Source organism: Macrobrachium rosenbergii, chromosome 53 (assembly GCF_040412425.1).
Source record: "Macrobrachium rosenbergii isolate ZJJX-2024 chromosome 53, ASM4041242v1, whole genome shotgun sequence".
In the NCBI taxonomy this organism is placed as follows: Eukaryota; Metazoa; Arthropoda; class Malacostraca; order Decapoda; family Palaemonidae; genus Macrobrachium; species Macrobrachium rosenbergii.
This window is the reverse complement of record NC_089793.1, coordinates 19,062,153-19,076,905: the sequence shown is the minus strand read 5'-3', so window position 1 is coordinate 19,076,905 and position 14,753 is coordinate 19,062,153. Positions and strand designations below refer to the sequence as shown.

The window sequence follows — 14,753 nt, the reverse complement described above, 5'->3', positions numbered from 1 at the left end:
TTAATAAAGGAACAGAGGTCAGTCGAAGAAAACGAGATTAGCCATTTTTTTTTTTTCTTCCTCCGTGTGATTGATGAGAAACATTACATTTTAGACTTCGCATTTAAATATATATTTGATGATCCGTAGACATACACTCATATATATATATATATATATATATATATATATATATATATATATATATATATATATATATATATATATATATATATATATATGCGTGAATGTCTATAAATATTAAGCCCCAAATATCGTTCAGCATCAAATTCACTGTACCTCGAAGTGGAATTATGACTGATGAGTGTTTCTGCTCCTCTCAGGAGTCGAACCATAGCCTGGTTAAAAAAAAAAAATAGACAGTGACTTTGACCACCCAGCTTGTGTGTGTGCGTGTGTGTGTTTTTATATACTGTAGGTATGCATGTACGATGTAGGCATTTAAAGGAAATAAAATACTGCAAGATATCCTAGTTTTGGCAATCAGTGATAAAAACGTTAAGACAATAATGAATGAGTGGTTGGCTGTAAATTATCTGGCGCCACAAATCCCAAGGTCCCTAACGCCACTGGCTTTATCGAGACCATACCTGTAGGTTTGGCAAATTGTGAGTCCTTCGCTGGGGTGGTAGCAGTAATTTGGTGAATTAAAGGAGGAAATTAATTCCAGAAATGAGCGTCTTTTATTTGAAACATTTTCTAGTATTTCTGTCCGTTGGCTTATCGCTTTTTATTTTCATATTGCGGGCATTGGTTCCATGTTGTTTTTACGAGAACCTACCCACGTCGCCTGATTTCACTCCATGGAAAGGTCTGGTGGCTAAACACACCGTAAGTAGGAGTAGATCCTTCTCAAATTACAACTCCATACGCTTTTTTCACATTTCCCTCCATAAGTTTCCTCTCGTAGCTATGAATTGGTATGCTGATTGCCGTTGTATGAAAGTTCTTGTTTGACAAAGCCTGCGACAGAGGCAAAGCGGGACCGCAGCAAGTGGAATGAATTGAGATTACACCTCTACTGTGAGTCCTTATCCAAAACTTCGAAGAAAGACTGAAAGCAGAAGGGAGAAAATATGAAAAAGTCAGTAGAAGTTCGTGTTTGAAAGGCGATCACCTACAACAGAAAATGTGAAAGAGAAAAACTCTGCCCAAAAACACTCTCATATATATATATATATATATATATATATATATATATATATATATATATATATATATATATATATATATATATATATATATATATATATATATATATATATATATATATGTGTGTGTGTGTGTGTGTGTGTGTGTGTGTGTGTGTGTGTGTGTTACAAGACATGGTAATAAGACTTAACTTCTCCAGTGTTTCAGCACTTTTCCTTCGTGGCTGTAACTTTGCTCGTATAATCATCACGTTTTCAATTTTTCGTGATTTAAAATCAAACGTGTGTTTGTATATATATATATATATATATATATATATATATATATATATATATATATATATATATATATATATATATATATATATATATATATATATATATATATATATATATATATGCTATATATATATAATATGAAAGAGTTTTACCAAAAGAAAGATGACACTTGAAATTGTGTTGGCGGTCAATCCTATCGAAATGTTGTTTAAAGGACCCTTTTAACAACTTTTATTACCTGCACATAACTTCATTTCTGTCTTAAGTGAATTGCACTGTCTTCCCTTATTTTATAGCCAGGCAAGAGTAGCTGTTAAGAACTTTTGTGGGGACTCTGCAACCCTTTTATTCAAATGTTTGTCTCTCATGCCCATAAACTATTGCCTTTCGGCACGTCAACCTGCAATACCCTTCAATTAGCTTGAAATACAAAGTTGAAAATTGTCTCCAACACGTTTTTGCTAGAGTTAGATGGAATGTGTTCCTATCAGCATTACGTCTATTACTAGAAATACCGCCTATTTCATATTTTCTATGAAGGTCAGAAAAATAAAACTGAGCACTTCTTTTTCTCTCTCTCTCCCCCTTTTTTTTTTTTTGTACATAGGAGTATTCGATCCTCTTGAAAATTACGTTGTCAGTTACTTGCCACTTAGGCTTGTTCGATGTGAATATTTGTTCTCTTTGAAAAATGACCGTTTAGGCTTGTTTGATGTTAATATTTGTTCACTTTGAATAATGATATTAATTAGGCTTTGTGGTAACTTCTGATAACACCGTGCAGCATAAACTGAACTCCCAAATCGAGTTTTTCAAGCATCGCATTATTGAACATGTCTCCTAAATTTCAATCAGATATGTTCAGTGGTTGCTGAGGAGAAGATATATAAAGGTTTTAACCCAGCCAAGGTAGCAGCCAAGTCACTTGACCAATCAAAATTCTGAGATTTGCAAATTTAGTTTATTTTTTGAAGCGCTTTCAACATATGGTCATTTGGACTTTCAACATAAATCCAAGATGGTGGACTGCGCATGTTGCCAATGCGGGTTTTAGTCCTTTACCACAATGGCAAGTGAATATTGTTCTGTAACTTTTAGATTTATCGCGGGAGAGCTGCAAAATAATTGAAATTAATACTAAGAAAATACAAGAGAACGAGGCATGTAATGTCATCATATAACATTTAGGTTTTCTCGTATTTAAACTGCATGTTCGAAAAGTTTTTTTGAAAACCATTTTGAATCTTAAAGTAAATTATCCCTAAAATCCAGTCAACGCTTTACCATCTACTAAAAATAAGATTCGAAGTTAGCTTTTGCGAAATGTGGTCCATTTTCATTAAATCCTCCGCATGTTTACAAAAGGCATTCCATGTGTAATGTAACTGCCTTACATCAGAAAGATCTATATAAGTTATTATCAAACATGTCTGTACGTAATAAATTCATTGAATCCAGAAAGGTAAATTTTTCTCAATTAACAGCTGATATCTTATAGCTAAATACAATTCCTGTTGAAAATACTTTGAATAAAAAAAAATGCGAATGAAGGTGTTTATGCTAATATAAGGACCTCAGTCCATCTTTGCTGATACCTCACAGGCTGGAATTTTAATAAAAATGTGAGTCCTTTACCATAACTTCTTAGAAGATTATTCCAGTTATTTTGGTTGCTGTTTACCCAAATTTATTTTCTGAACATTAAGATTCATTGAGCAATGCAAAGAAGAAATGGGAATACTAAAAATAATAACAAAAAAAAAAAAAGATTTCATGAAACTTCATAGCAACAAGAAAAGAAACTACTATCACCCAGTAAAGCGTAGACTTAGACAGCCAACAATGTTAATTCACCTAAGGCCATCATTATTAGGGCACTCATTTGCATACAGGATGTGTTCCCGGGTGAATAAGTAAATTCCCCAAGAACGGGTCCGTTAAGTGGACCCAATTAGTAGTTTTTCGTTTCCTTTTTTTGTTTTATTCTAGAAAGAAAAATTTAAGAGAAAGGGGGTTCTATAAATCCTCGAGTTTGTAGTTAATCTGATTATCGTCGAAATTAATTTTATTTGTATTAAATGGTTTCAGTTTTAGTGGGGAGAGAGAGAGAGAGAGAGAGAGAGAGAGAGAGAGTTATGTAAAACTTCAAATATTCTATGTCGTTGCAAAGGTTCACTTGTTTCAAAGATATCCTGAAGTAAATTATTTGTACAGCCGCACTATAAATAATAGTTATTTGATACTATCATTTTTACTCTGTTCCTTAGTTGTTTTTCAGTAATAGCCTTCTTACAGGTTGTATACGGATTTCTTCGGGATGCCAACATATATTGCCACATGAATGATTACTCTATACCAAGAAAATTATAACTATTACTGCCTTGTATTTTATAAGTATGATCTGGGTTCTTGATGGCTTAAATCATTTATCATTTAGTTTGAAATTCTACATTCAGATATGCTATTTGTGTGATCCTAATTAGTGCAATTTTTACAGTTTCAAGGTAGATTAATAATATAGCCAACGAAAAAGTAAAGTTTCACTTTTTCGTCAAGGTGGAAAAAAAATTGAGCTGACTTGGTGACGTCATATGGTAACCATAGCCCCTCAAAGCTAAATTAATGTCCGTGGTATTTTACAGGAAACTATGAAGTACTGATAAGTTTTAGGCTTTAGGCCCCTTATTGACAAAGCCAAATGGATATCATTTCGTATTAGAAGATGGTCATCAGACAAGAAAGGTTTAAATCAGTTTTCACATAGTCGAGTTTAGCATTAGCTGTTGATAAAGCACCCACAAGATCTTGGTTATACTTCTTATTTTCAAATCTCCAGTTACGGATTTTTCATTCCACAGGATATCAGTGTCTGTTGACATGCTTTCTGATAATATCAGTGATATCTGTATCAGTCAGAGATTCTTTTTGTTTGAAGTTTTAAAGCTTTCATTTCCTTTTGGCTTTGATCTATTGTAATTGTAAATATTTAAGACGACGCGCACTCGCACAACCACACACTGTCACACCCACAAATACTTACACACACGCACACACACACACACACACGCATATATGTATGTATACACGTATATATGTATATATATATATATATATATATATATATATATATATATATATATATATTATTGTGTGTGTGTGTGTGTGTATTATGTGTGTGTGCTTGTGTAATAAATTACTTAATTACATTGATAATAAACTCTCACGTTGACGTTCGGCGTACACTGTCCTTTAACTCTAGTTATTTAGTTTAATAAATTGATGAGACTCATCACCCTAAAGTCTTCAGTGTTTCCGAGGCTAATATTATTAGCCGCAAAAAGAAATTCTTTGGAGTAAATATTTTCTTAGCTTAATATGAGGACTCGTCTTTTCTCATTAACAAACAAGTCGTGAATTATCAATCTTGGAAATGTTACTTTAACAGATGCTGTTAATCAAGAAACAAGTAAACATTTAGAATTACTTGCTGAGAGCTTATCGATCTAAATTGTTCATTAGCCTTATGTCAACATTTTTTAAGTCTAAAGACATGATTATCTCTCTGATTGCGTAGAACAATAATAACAATTATGAGAAGTAATTGTGATGGAAATATTGGTTGTTGCTCGACACAGACAATTATCTTTAATATAATATAAGTAGACAACATCATAAGGTGTTTTGCACTTCTTAATATAATATCAATAGACAACATTATAAGGTGTGTCAAAACTAACATTCCCGTTTTGCACTTCATATTATATCAGTAGACGACATCATTATAAAGTATTTTAAAACTAACATTCCTTTTCGTACTCCTGTTTGCACTTCATAATATAATATAAGTAGACAACGTTATAAGGTGTTCTAAAACTAACATTCCTTTTTGCACTTCATAATATATCAGTAGACAACATTATAAAGTGTTTTAAAACTAACATTCCCATTTGTACTTCATAATATAATATCAGTAGACAGCATTATAAAGTGTTTTAAAACCAACATTCCCTTTTACACTTCATCCTGATTGACTCTCTTGCTCCGTCTCACCGCGGACTTCAAGCACGACATAAATTTCAGCTGTTCAGCTAACCGTCAGATAGGCCATGATATGAAAACATTATCCTAGAGACGGCTCCCTATTACGCATATATAGCGTTGCCCCAAGTTATCCTCAATTTCATGTTATTTGTGAGGCGATGTTTAAAAGTTCATGAATGAGATTGCTTTCAAAATCGTGAGGCAAGAAATTAATCAAGAAAATCTTTGCGTTTTCTCGTACAATTGGCCGTTTCTTCTAAATACATTTTCACGTATTTTGCTCAAGTCTGGGTCTTTTAGAAGTTTGTCAAAGCATGTGTCTTTATCGTGCACAGGTTGATTAGCACATTCAAGTATAGCGTATGTAACCATTGTTGTCCAGTTTTGTAAGAGTTGGACCCAAGTAGCCAAATTTATTGTCCTCGCCAACTCTGTAGCTGTGACCAAGGTCTCTCTTTACCTTGGCTGTGACCCCGTCAATGCACTCACCAGTCACCAAGTGACGTGACTGTGCTAGACAACCCTGAAACTCGTCTGTCTGCAGTCATACCTCACCTTAGTCACCTTGTTCATCATGTTGTTGGCTGATAACAGCGAAGTTGTTTCCCTTGTGTCCAGGATAGCTACAGTGGAAAAATTTCCCCGTAGATTGCTAAAATTTTCTCAGCTCAATACACAGTCTTTATCTTTTTTTTGTTTCGGAAAGCATCACGCGTTTGAAGAGCATGAGCGGTAATCTTATAATTATGTGTTTCTTTAATCCCCGGAAGGGATCACCGCCGCAAGCCTCGGGAGGCTTGGCTGCTTAAGTGGTGTAGATTAAGCTGATAGATTAAGCTGATTAAGCCTGATGTGGTCACCCAGACTCAGCCTATCAACAGAGACTACTTTCCGGTGATGTTATATTATAACAAATTATACTCGTGCCTTACCTCCTTAAGCTGTACCGAACGGCTACGGAAAAAATAAGCTAAATTTATGTAATAACCTTTACATAGATTAAATAAGTAAGTAAAATTTCATGGAATGGTAGAAGAAAGTCGTAGTATAGGAATATAAGTATTATTTATGAAATAAAGTTTTCGAGTTTAAGTGTCTGCTTTATGGTTTCTCTCCATTTTTACTGGTTTCATTTTAGATTTTTGTTCCTTTATAATAATGAATAAAAGAAATTTCATACAGTCGTTAGCCAGCTCTGCTGCAATATTCTGAAAGACAATGAAGATTAACAATAAATGTCCGCCACAAATGTTAGCCATCGTTCGTTATAAAGGAATTGGCGGATGCCTTGTGTATTCTGTTTTTTCTATTTGTTTTATTTTCTAAAACAAATCACCTCAAGAGGGCAAATCGAGTCCTTATTTTTTCAGATCCCAGCAGATGTCAGCAGCCTGGGCGACTGGAAAGTAATTCGCTTTATGAAAAAGAAAAGTTGCGGAAAATTTATTTCCTTTTACATGCCATACATAAATGCTCATTACTACTCAGAAATAATAAACTAGTGAGAATCAGCTCGCTATATACCAACTGTAAAAACGCAACATTACCAGCTTGCTGTAAACATGCTATGTAGGTTTATCGGAGCATAATTTGCGCCTGTGCGAAAACCATATATATCGTCATAAAGGACAAGAAACAAAAGACTGGCGTTGCCAGGTAAGAGACAAAAAACTCGCCTCAAGAGCCAAACCTTTGCTGCAGGCATCAACAGGAGGTTTGGAGACACGTGGGCTACACGCTGACCTTTTGGGCTTTGAGACCCAATTACCATCTTCTCGGATGGGTCCCAAGTTGACCTTCAGGGGCACTTTCTGAAGAAGTTCGGGTGTTTCCGCGTCCCACTTCCGACTGGCTGACTGACGGACGGGTGAGTCGGGCTTCCGGTCTGGCTTGACCATGGATGAACATTTTTTTTATTTTACGTCTGGGTTTACTTATTAATTAGCTAACTGATTTTTAGTTTCCTGAAAAGAAAACTATTGTGCCGGCTTTGTATGTCCGTCCGCACTTTTTTTTTTTCTGTCCACACTTTTTTCTGCCCGCACTTTTTTCTGTCCGCACTTTTTTCCGTCCGCACTTTTTCTGTCCGCCCTCAGATCTTTAAAACTACTGGGGCTAGAGGGCTGCAAATTGGAATGTTGTTCATCCACCCTCAAACATACCAAATTGCAGCCCTCTAGCCTCAGTAGTTTTTTATTTTATTCAAGGTTAAAATTAGCCATGATCGTGCTTCTGGCAACGCAACAACACAGGCCACCACGGCCAGCCGAGAGTTTCATGGGCTATGGCTCATACAGCATTACACCGCGACCACCGAAAGACAGATCTATTTTCGGTGGCCTTGATTAAAAGCTTTACAGTAAACTTGATTGCGCCGAAGCATTTTTTACTTGTTTTTATTGCACTTGCTGCAAAAATTCTATTTTAACTATTTACTTTTTTTTATTTTATCTATTCATTGTTTTACGGTCTTTACTAAAATTCATCTCTAAGTTATTATATCTTCATGAACGTGTGTGGGTGCAATTACGTACATATAATGTACTATTTTATTATTTACGTTCACTGTCGAATATTCGTTTTTTAGCTGTGCCAGTATAACTACTGGTTAATAATTTTTCACTGAGTGGAAATTAGCTTCAAACTACAGGATATATTAACACAATAATCAGCATTTAACACAAACTGTGTGTTGGTTAAACACAGGACGAGAAAATGCGATTTAACTATGAAGTTCTGTAGGAAACAATGTGCGCAGTTGGCTTAACTTAATCGGCTTAGCCATGCAAGCCGATGTCAAATTTTTTATAATAGCAACAGCAATATATATCAATGTAAAGGTTATTTTAGTGCATTACAGTGGAAATATGATTAACTGTTTGTTGTTGATTATCGTGTAGCAGAAATATAATATATTATCCTCTAAACTCTCATAAGATAACGAGAGAGAGAGAGAGAGAGAGAGAGAGAGAGAGAGAGAGAGAGAGGAGAGAGAGAGAGAGCCTTTGAAACACTGGTACAGATTTTTTTAAGTATCATGTTTATAATGACATGTTTTAATACCAATGCAATGTTTTTGTTAGCGTTAAGAAATTGGTACATTTTTTTTTTTTTGCATTAAAAATACATTTATATTTTTGCGTCAAAACTGATACACCTATATTTTTGTGCATAAAATAATTGATATAATTTTTTTTGTAAGTACCTCTCACAATACTTTCTAAAATACCGCTTAGATAACTATATTTTATATTTCAATGTAGTTTCATATCTTTAAATCTATTAGCATAAAATCGATGAAATTGTGTGTCCATACTTCTTGCCTCTATCAGGACTACGTTATAAATATTTCAGTCAATGATTTGATAATTATTATATATTTTGTTAAATTTCCAATCCCTCCATTTCCAGAGTGGCTTAAATTCGTTGTCGGTTTAGAGACTTAAACTGATGTGTTATTCTTCTAATCCTGCGAAATATTTGTTAATTAAGTATCCCGTCGGATTGGATGACTCCAGTAACCTAACCTCATCAGTTTCATCAATTTACGTCTTAACGACGCCAGGGTTTATTCATAAATTTCATAATTTCATAACCAGGAAAATTAGCATGACTAGCTCAAGGTTCGATATTATGAGATGAATCATTACCAAGAAGCCGAACGAAACTGCTTGAAAACAGAGTAAATCATTTTGGAATAGTCAAGCGGCTACATAATTATTTTGTATATCATCGCTGAGACAGTTTCCTTGCCACCAAGGTGCGTTCTGAGCATAAATACAGAAGTGCCGTTATTAGAAGCCATAAGTAATATGATGTCAATTTAAATATTCTTACTTCATGTTTACGTTGCTTACAGTTATATGAAGCAAACCTGGCTAATATAGATAATTTCCCAAAGTTTTAGATTATTGTATTAACTTTATATAATTCATCTTTTCTCTGCCTCCTTTCCTTTGATTTTTTCGAAGTGCAGAATATAACAACCCTAAAAACAGACAACTGGCTACAAGTATCGTTAACGCTTGCGAGATTATGAAGTGCATTTTACAACCATGTTAATAAATATGTGAATTAATTTTGTGAATATTTTCCTTAAACTACGTTCTATAGACGGGAAGAATTGCATATTACTGGTAATTTGGAGGAATATTTTTTTTTTTTCACATATCTTGCTCATTCTAAGGGTCCGTGGTTTGATCCCGGCCTGCCGCTCACTATTCTATCGGTGTCAGCTAAGGCCATGAAAAGGTATCGTGGCAGGAAAGTCATCCCTCCATTTGTACTGAGAGCTCTACCCTTCTGGGCGCCTCATGCCCTAATAGATAAAGTCTTGGGGTTAAAAAACAAAAATAAAATAAAAATAAAATAAAATAAAAAAACACCAGAGACATGATTGAGATCATTAATATAAAGGAAGTTTTGTATGAATAATTTTTTTTACTGTCTGCAATTGCATTTGTCATGCTTTCTCTGTCAGAATCCGCATTCTATATGAAAATCTATATTTGATGTCTTGGTATCAATTTACTGAACATTTTACATCAACCTCAATATCAATGGAATTTATGTCAGACGGAGAACAATAAGTGTCAAAAGATTCCATTAAACAATGGGTCTCAAAGCCAAAGGTCTAGGTCGCTACAGAAAGAACTCCGCTGTTGCTCCACATGCAATTCACCTGAGGAGTTAAAAACTGATTTTTGCTTTGAGAAAAGTTCATTGAATGATTTTTACTAGAGTGGGAACCACAGCTGCAACAGTGTATCTTTTATTTTTCCTTCAGCCAGTCATGCTGACTGTCTACATTCTGGATAAATACACGAATTGATATATCAGAGTTAGATCCCATGTATGAAAAGTCAGCGAACATGTCCCCGACATTAGACATTAAATATTTATGGTCGTTTGTCTATACTTGAAGTTACCTTCATCGAATTTCTGAGCATTTTTAGCGAGAACGGGTAATAAAGAAATAGGATATTTCTCTCTCTCTCTCTCTCTCTCTCTCTCTCTCTCTCTCTCTCTCTCTCTCTCTCTCTCTCTCTCTCTCTCTCTCTTTTATTTATTGCTTGACTACAGCGAAAAATTAACATTCCAGATTTGGGCTCTTAACAGAACTAAAGAAATTTTCTATTACCAAATTCATACATCTGTATCTAAAGACATGCATATAAAAGCAATTCTATAAAAAATAAGTATGTAAAAGACCATATTCATTATTCTATGAGATTATATAAGACACACATATACACATGCACGCACACACACACACACTATATATATATATATATATATATATATATATATATATATATATATATATATATATATATATATATATATATATTATATATATATATATATTTATATATGTATATATATATATATATATATATATATATATATATATATATATATATATATTATATATATAAATTATATATATATATATATATATATATATATATATATATATATATATATATAAACATATATATATAATACGTGTAAATGACAACTATAACAAAAAATATGAAAAAAAATTAGGTTACGGTTAATGAAAGGTATAGACTGTTGGCGTACAATAAATTATTGATATCCTTGAAAGTTGGCTATAGATATTATTGCCTTTTTTTTTTTACTACCGTAAGAAATACGTTATGTAAAACAACTCATACCTTTCGGCATGTTTTTGTTTTTTCTGAGCCAGTTGAAAACCCCTTGGCATGGGAGCATTCCTTAATTTAAGCACCCCCTTAAAGGAGGGGAGTTACAAGCCGTAAACTAGTCCTAATTTGCTACATACCACACTTCAGTAGTTAAAAGAAAAAGAAGATTATATAGCAAATAGGCTCCGAGGTTTTCCCAGACACTCATAGAGAGTGGGTTGGATACCATTCATAGCGGATTCAGATGTGCTTAATTGAAACCAATCATAGGAGTTTCATCGGTCTTGAGCCTAACAACATAGTATATTCGTAGCAATGAATTGTAAGTAGATAGCAAATCTTTCACTTTCGTCGTTCCTCCGATAATCAATTTAGCTTGTATTTTTTATGAGCCAACAAATCATATGTTGACTAAGCTGCCTAGTGTTTTTTTTTTTTTTTTTATTCCTGGCTGAGTTAGTTATAGCTTCCGATAGCAACCTATTCTTTTGGTCGGATTTCTTTGTCTATTCAGTGGTTTGTGTGTCTGTCAGCAAGGTTAAGCAAAATCTGAGTAACTTATTGCTATAGGAAAACAAGAGTTATTGGAGTGTGGTGTGACCGAAGGATGGACACAGTATGAAGTTAATTGGTGGTAGAGAAGAAAAGCTGGAGACAAATGAAAAAAATTCAAAGTTGTGAAAGTAAAACATGAACGTTATCAGGAGCAATGTGTGTAAGGATTTCGACTTGCTATTAATTATCCTGGTGCTTCCATGTATGCATATGAAATCAAAGACGCTGTCAAAGCTTCCTGCGCATGAGTTCTATCTGCTGTGCAGAAGTCAGAGGAGAAACGGCTTAGTAATGATACACATGCATACATATACATACATATATATATATTTATATATATATATATATATATATATATATATATATATATATATATATATATATATATATATATATATATATATATATATATATATATATACATATACACACATTTATATACTGTATATGTACATACACACACACACACACACACACACACACACACATATATATATATATATATATATATATATATATATATATATATATATATACATATATATATATATATATACAGTATATATATATGTATGAAATTCCGTCAATTATACACGTGTAACTTTTTACACTCGTAAATATTAAACCACAAATATCAGTTGATATAGAATTAACGGTGCCTTGGGAATATTTTACACCCAGCGGGAATTAATAATTGATAAGTTCATTTGCCCTAGCCAGGATTCGAATCTGGGATTTTTGGTTTAGATACAGTGACAGACAGTCGACTTCTGAATGGATAAGCCGACCGCCTTTCACTGTATTCAGGGACGGATCCTGGCCTGGTATTCCATTCAGAAGTCGACTGTCTCTCACTGTATCTGAGCCAAAAATCCCAATTCGAATCCTGGCCAGGGCAAATGAACTTTATTGTGTGTGTGTGTGTGTGTGTGTGTTTTGAATCTCGGTGTCTCTTCAGTTAATATTTTCAGCGTCATTAATATTCAGCAAACACTATTCATTCACCCTGCAGGAGGATAGGACTGTCAGTGCACCTCACGCGGTGCACTGTAGGCAGACCTTAAAGCCCTTTGCAGCGTCCCTTCGGCCTCTAGCTGCAACCCCTTTCATTCCTTTTACTGTACTTCCTTTCATATTCTCTTTGTGACATCTTACTTTCCACCCTCTCCTAACAATTGTTCCATATTGCATTTGCAAGGTTTTCCTCCTGTTGCTCCTTTAAAACCTTTTTAACTCTCAATTTCCCTTTCAGCGCTGAATGACCTCATGGGTCCCAGTGCTTGGCCTTTGGCGTAAATTTTATATTCCATTCCATATTGTTCATCTATTGCCCTTGCTCAAGAATGAACTGTCAGTTTCCCTGTATGTTAATTTTTTTTTAAATGTCAACAAGCAAATTAAGACCAACCTTTGTCATCTATATTTACCCAGTAAGTTTTGCCACTTCCAACACTTTGTCATATAATTAATTAGTGTCTGTTATATTACTTTTATCAATTCCTTCGTAAAATTCATGTTAAATCTTGACCTTTTATAATGTGTTTCTTATCGGACTTATTCTGGTGGATCTTAAAATTAGCTTTATGATTCATCAGTAATTCCGTGTTCATGAATTTTATTTAGTTTCAGAATCTAAAATTATGCTTGGTTTATCACCGCTTGCAACTGATAAAGATATTGATTTGTTTTTCATGAATATTTAACGATAATAACAGTTAAATTGTGCATTTTATTTATTATTCTTAACAGAACTGGCCCCGTAAAATTCAATATTATTACGAACTATATACAGTGCGTAGCGCCCGGCCTTCATTAATCTCGTAACTTATTGGTTAACAACCAGTAATTGCCATTTTTTCTCTGGACAAAATAATTCATGGTGTATTCCCCTTTTTTTTCGTCCTTGAGCAGCCAATGCAAATGAACTGGATTTCCTTAATTTATATCATCATAATGTCTTCGTAAAGAATGCAAGTCAGATGCAAAACTCACTCGAACCTAATTCCTCTTGATTATAAATATTAACAGTGTTTTCCCATGAATTCGTACCGACATCAATAGTGAGATTTTGTTATGGGTTGTAAATCTCTCTAAAGTACCTCCTTGCATCATGGCGTGCCTATTGAAGCGGAAACTGCGGTATGGAAAGTAATTGAATGCATGACTTTATTGAAATCCTTTTTTGCTTCCTTCTACTTCCAAAATTATTTAAATTTCTTTTTCTTACTTTCCAGAAACTGCTGCATATATGTAAGGCGAAAGCTGGCGCATTCGGTGAGTATAAAGAAAATTTTGCGGTAAAAGGAATTATGTCAAAATTTATAGTTCAGACTTTCTTCTATTAATAATAATTGTATTCATCATGAGATCTTGCTAAAATGGGCTCTTCGGATACCTGCACAATTCCTTTGAAAATGTTCCTTATAACTAATACGCAAGTTAATCGGTAAAATCAAAACGGTTGGGCTGCATAACAATATCCCACTGTAACTTTGCCTGACATTATTTTTCTTCTTCAGTTTTCTGATGAAGAGCTGAGTTTTATTATTTAATCCCAAGTGCTAAAGCTTTGCTATTCATCCTACTATTTTTTTATGTTCTTGAAATATGCCTCGTTCCTCATTGGCCGGGTTGGTATCGTTCTCAGCTAGCACTCAGTTGGGCCTGCGTTCGATTCTCCGACCGGCCAATGAAGAATCAGAGAAATTTATGTCTGGTGATAGAAATTCATTTCTCGTTATAATGTGGTTCGGATTCCACAAGAAGCTGTAGGTCCCGTTGGTTCTTTGCCACATAAAATAAATCTAATCCTTCGGGCCAGCCCTAGGAGAGCTGTTCATCAGCTCAGTGGTCTGGTTAAACTAAGGTATACTTAACTTTTTTTTGAAATGTGCCTTATTCTAATAACGATGTTTCCTCATGTTACTGATATAGTATAACTGCTAAATAACAGTACTTGGCACTTATCCATCGTAAAAGATTCGACAAAATCTTACGAAAGCGAGCGCAGCCGATAAGGCTCTTGACAGCCTTTTCCCTTAAAGGTCTGGACGGC

At 34.1% G+C, this 14,753-nt stretch overlaps 1 long non-coding RNA gene across 1 annotated transcript in view; it reads left to right on the top strand.

Moving 5' to 3' along the window:
* Positions 1–14,753, top strand: part of LOC136834333 (uncharacterized) — a 921,310-nt gene that overhangs the window by 232,546 nt on the left and 674,011 nt on the right. Inside the window, exon 2 of the long non-coding RNA XR_010851747.1 lies at positions 13,933–13,972. This is a non-coding gene — a long non-coding RNA (uncharacterized lncRNA). The remainder of the gene's footprint in view (positions 1–13,932; positions 13,973–14,753) is intronic.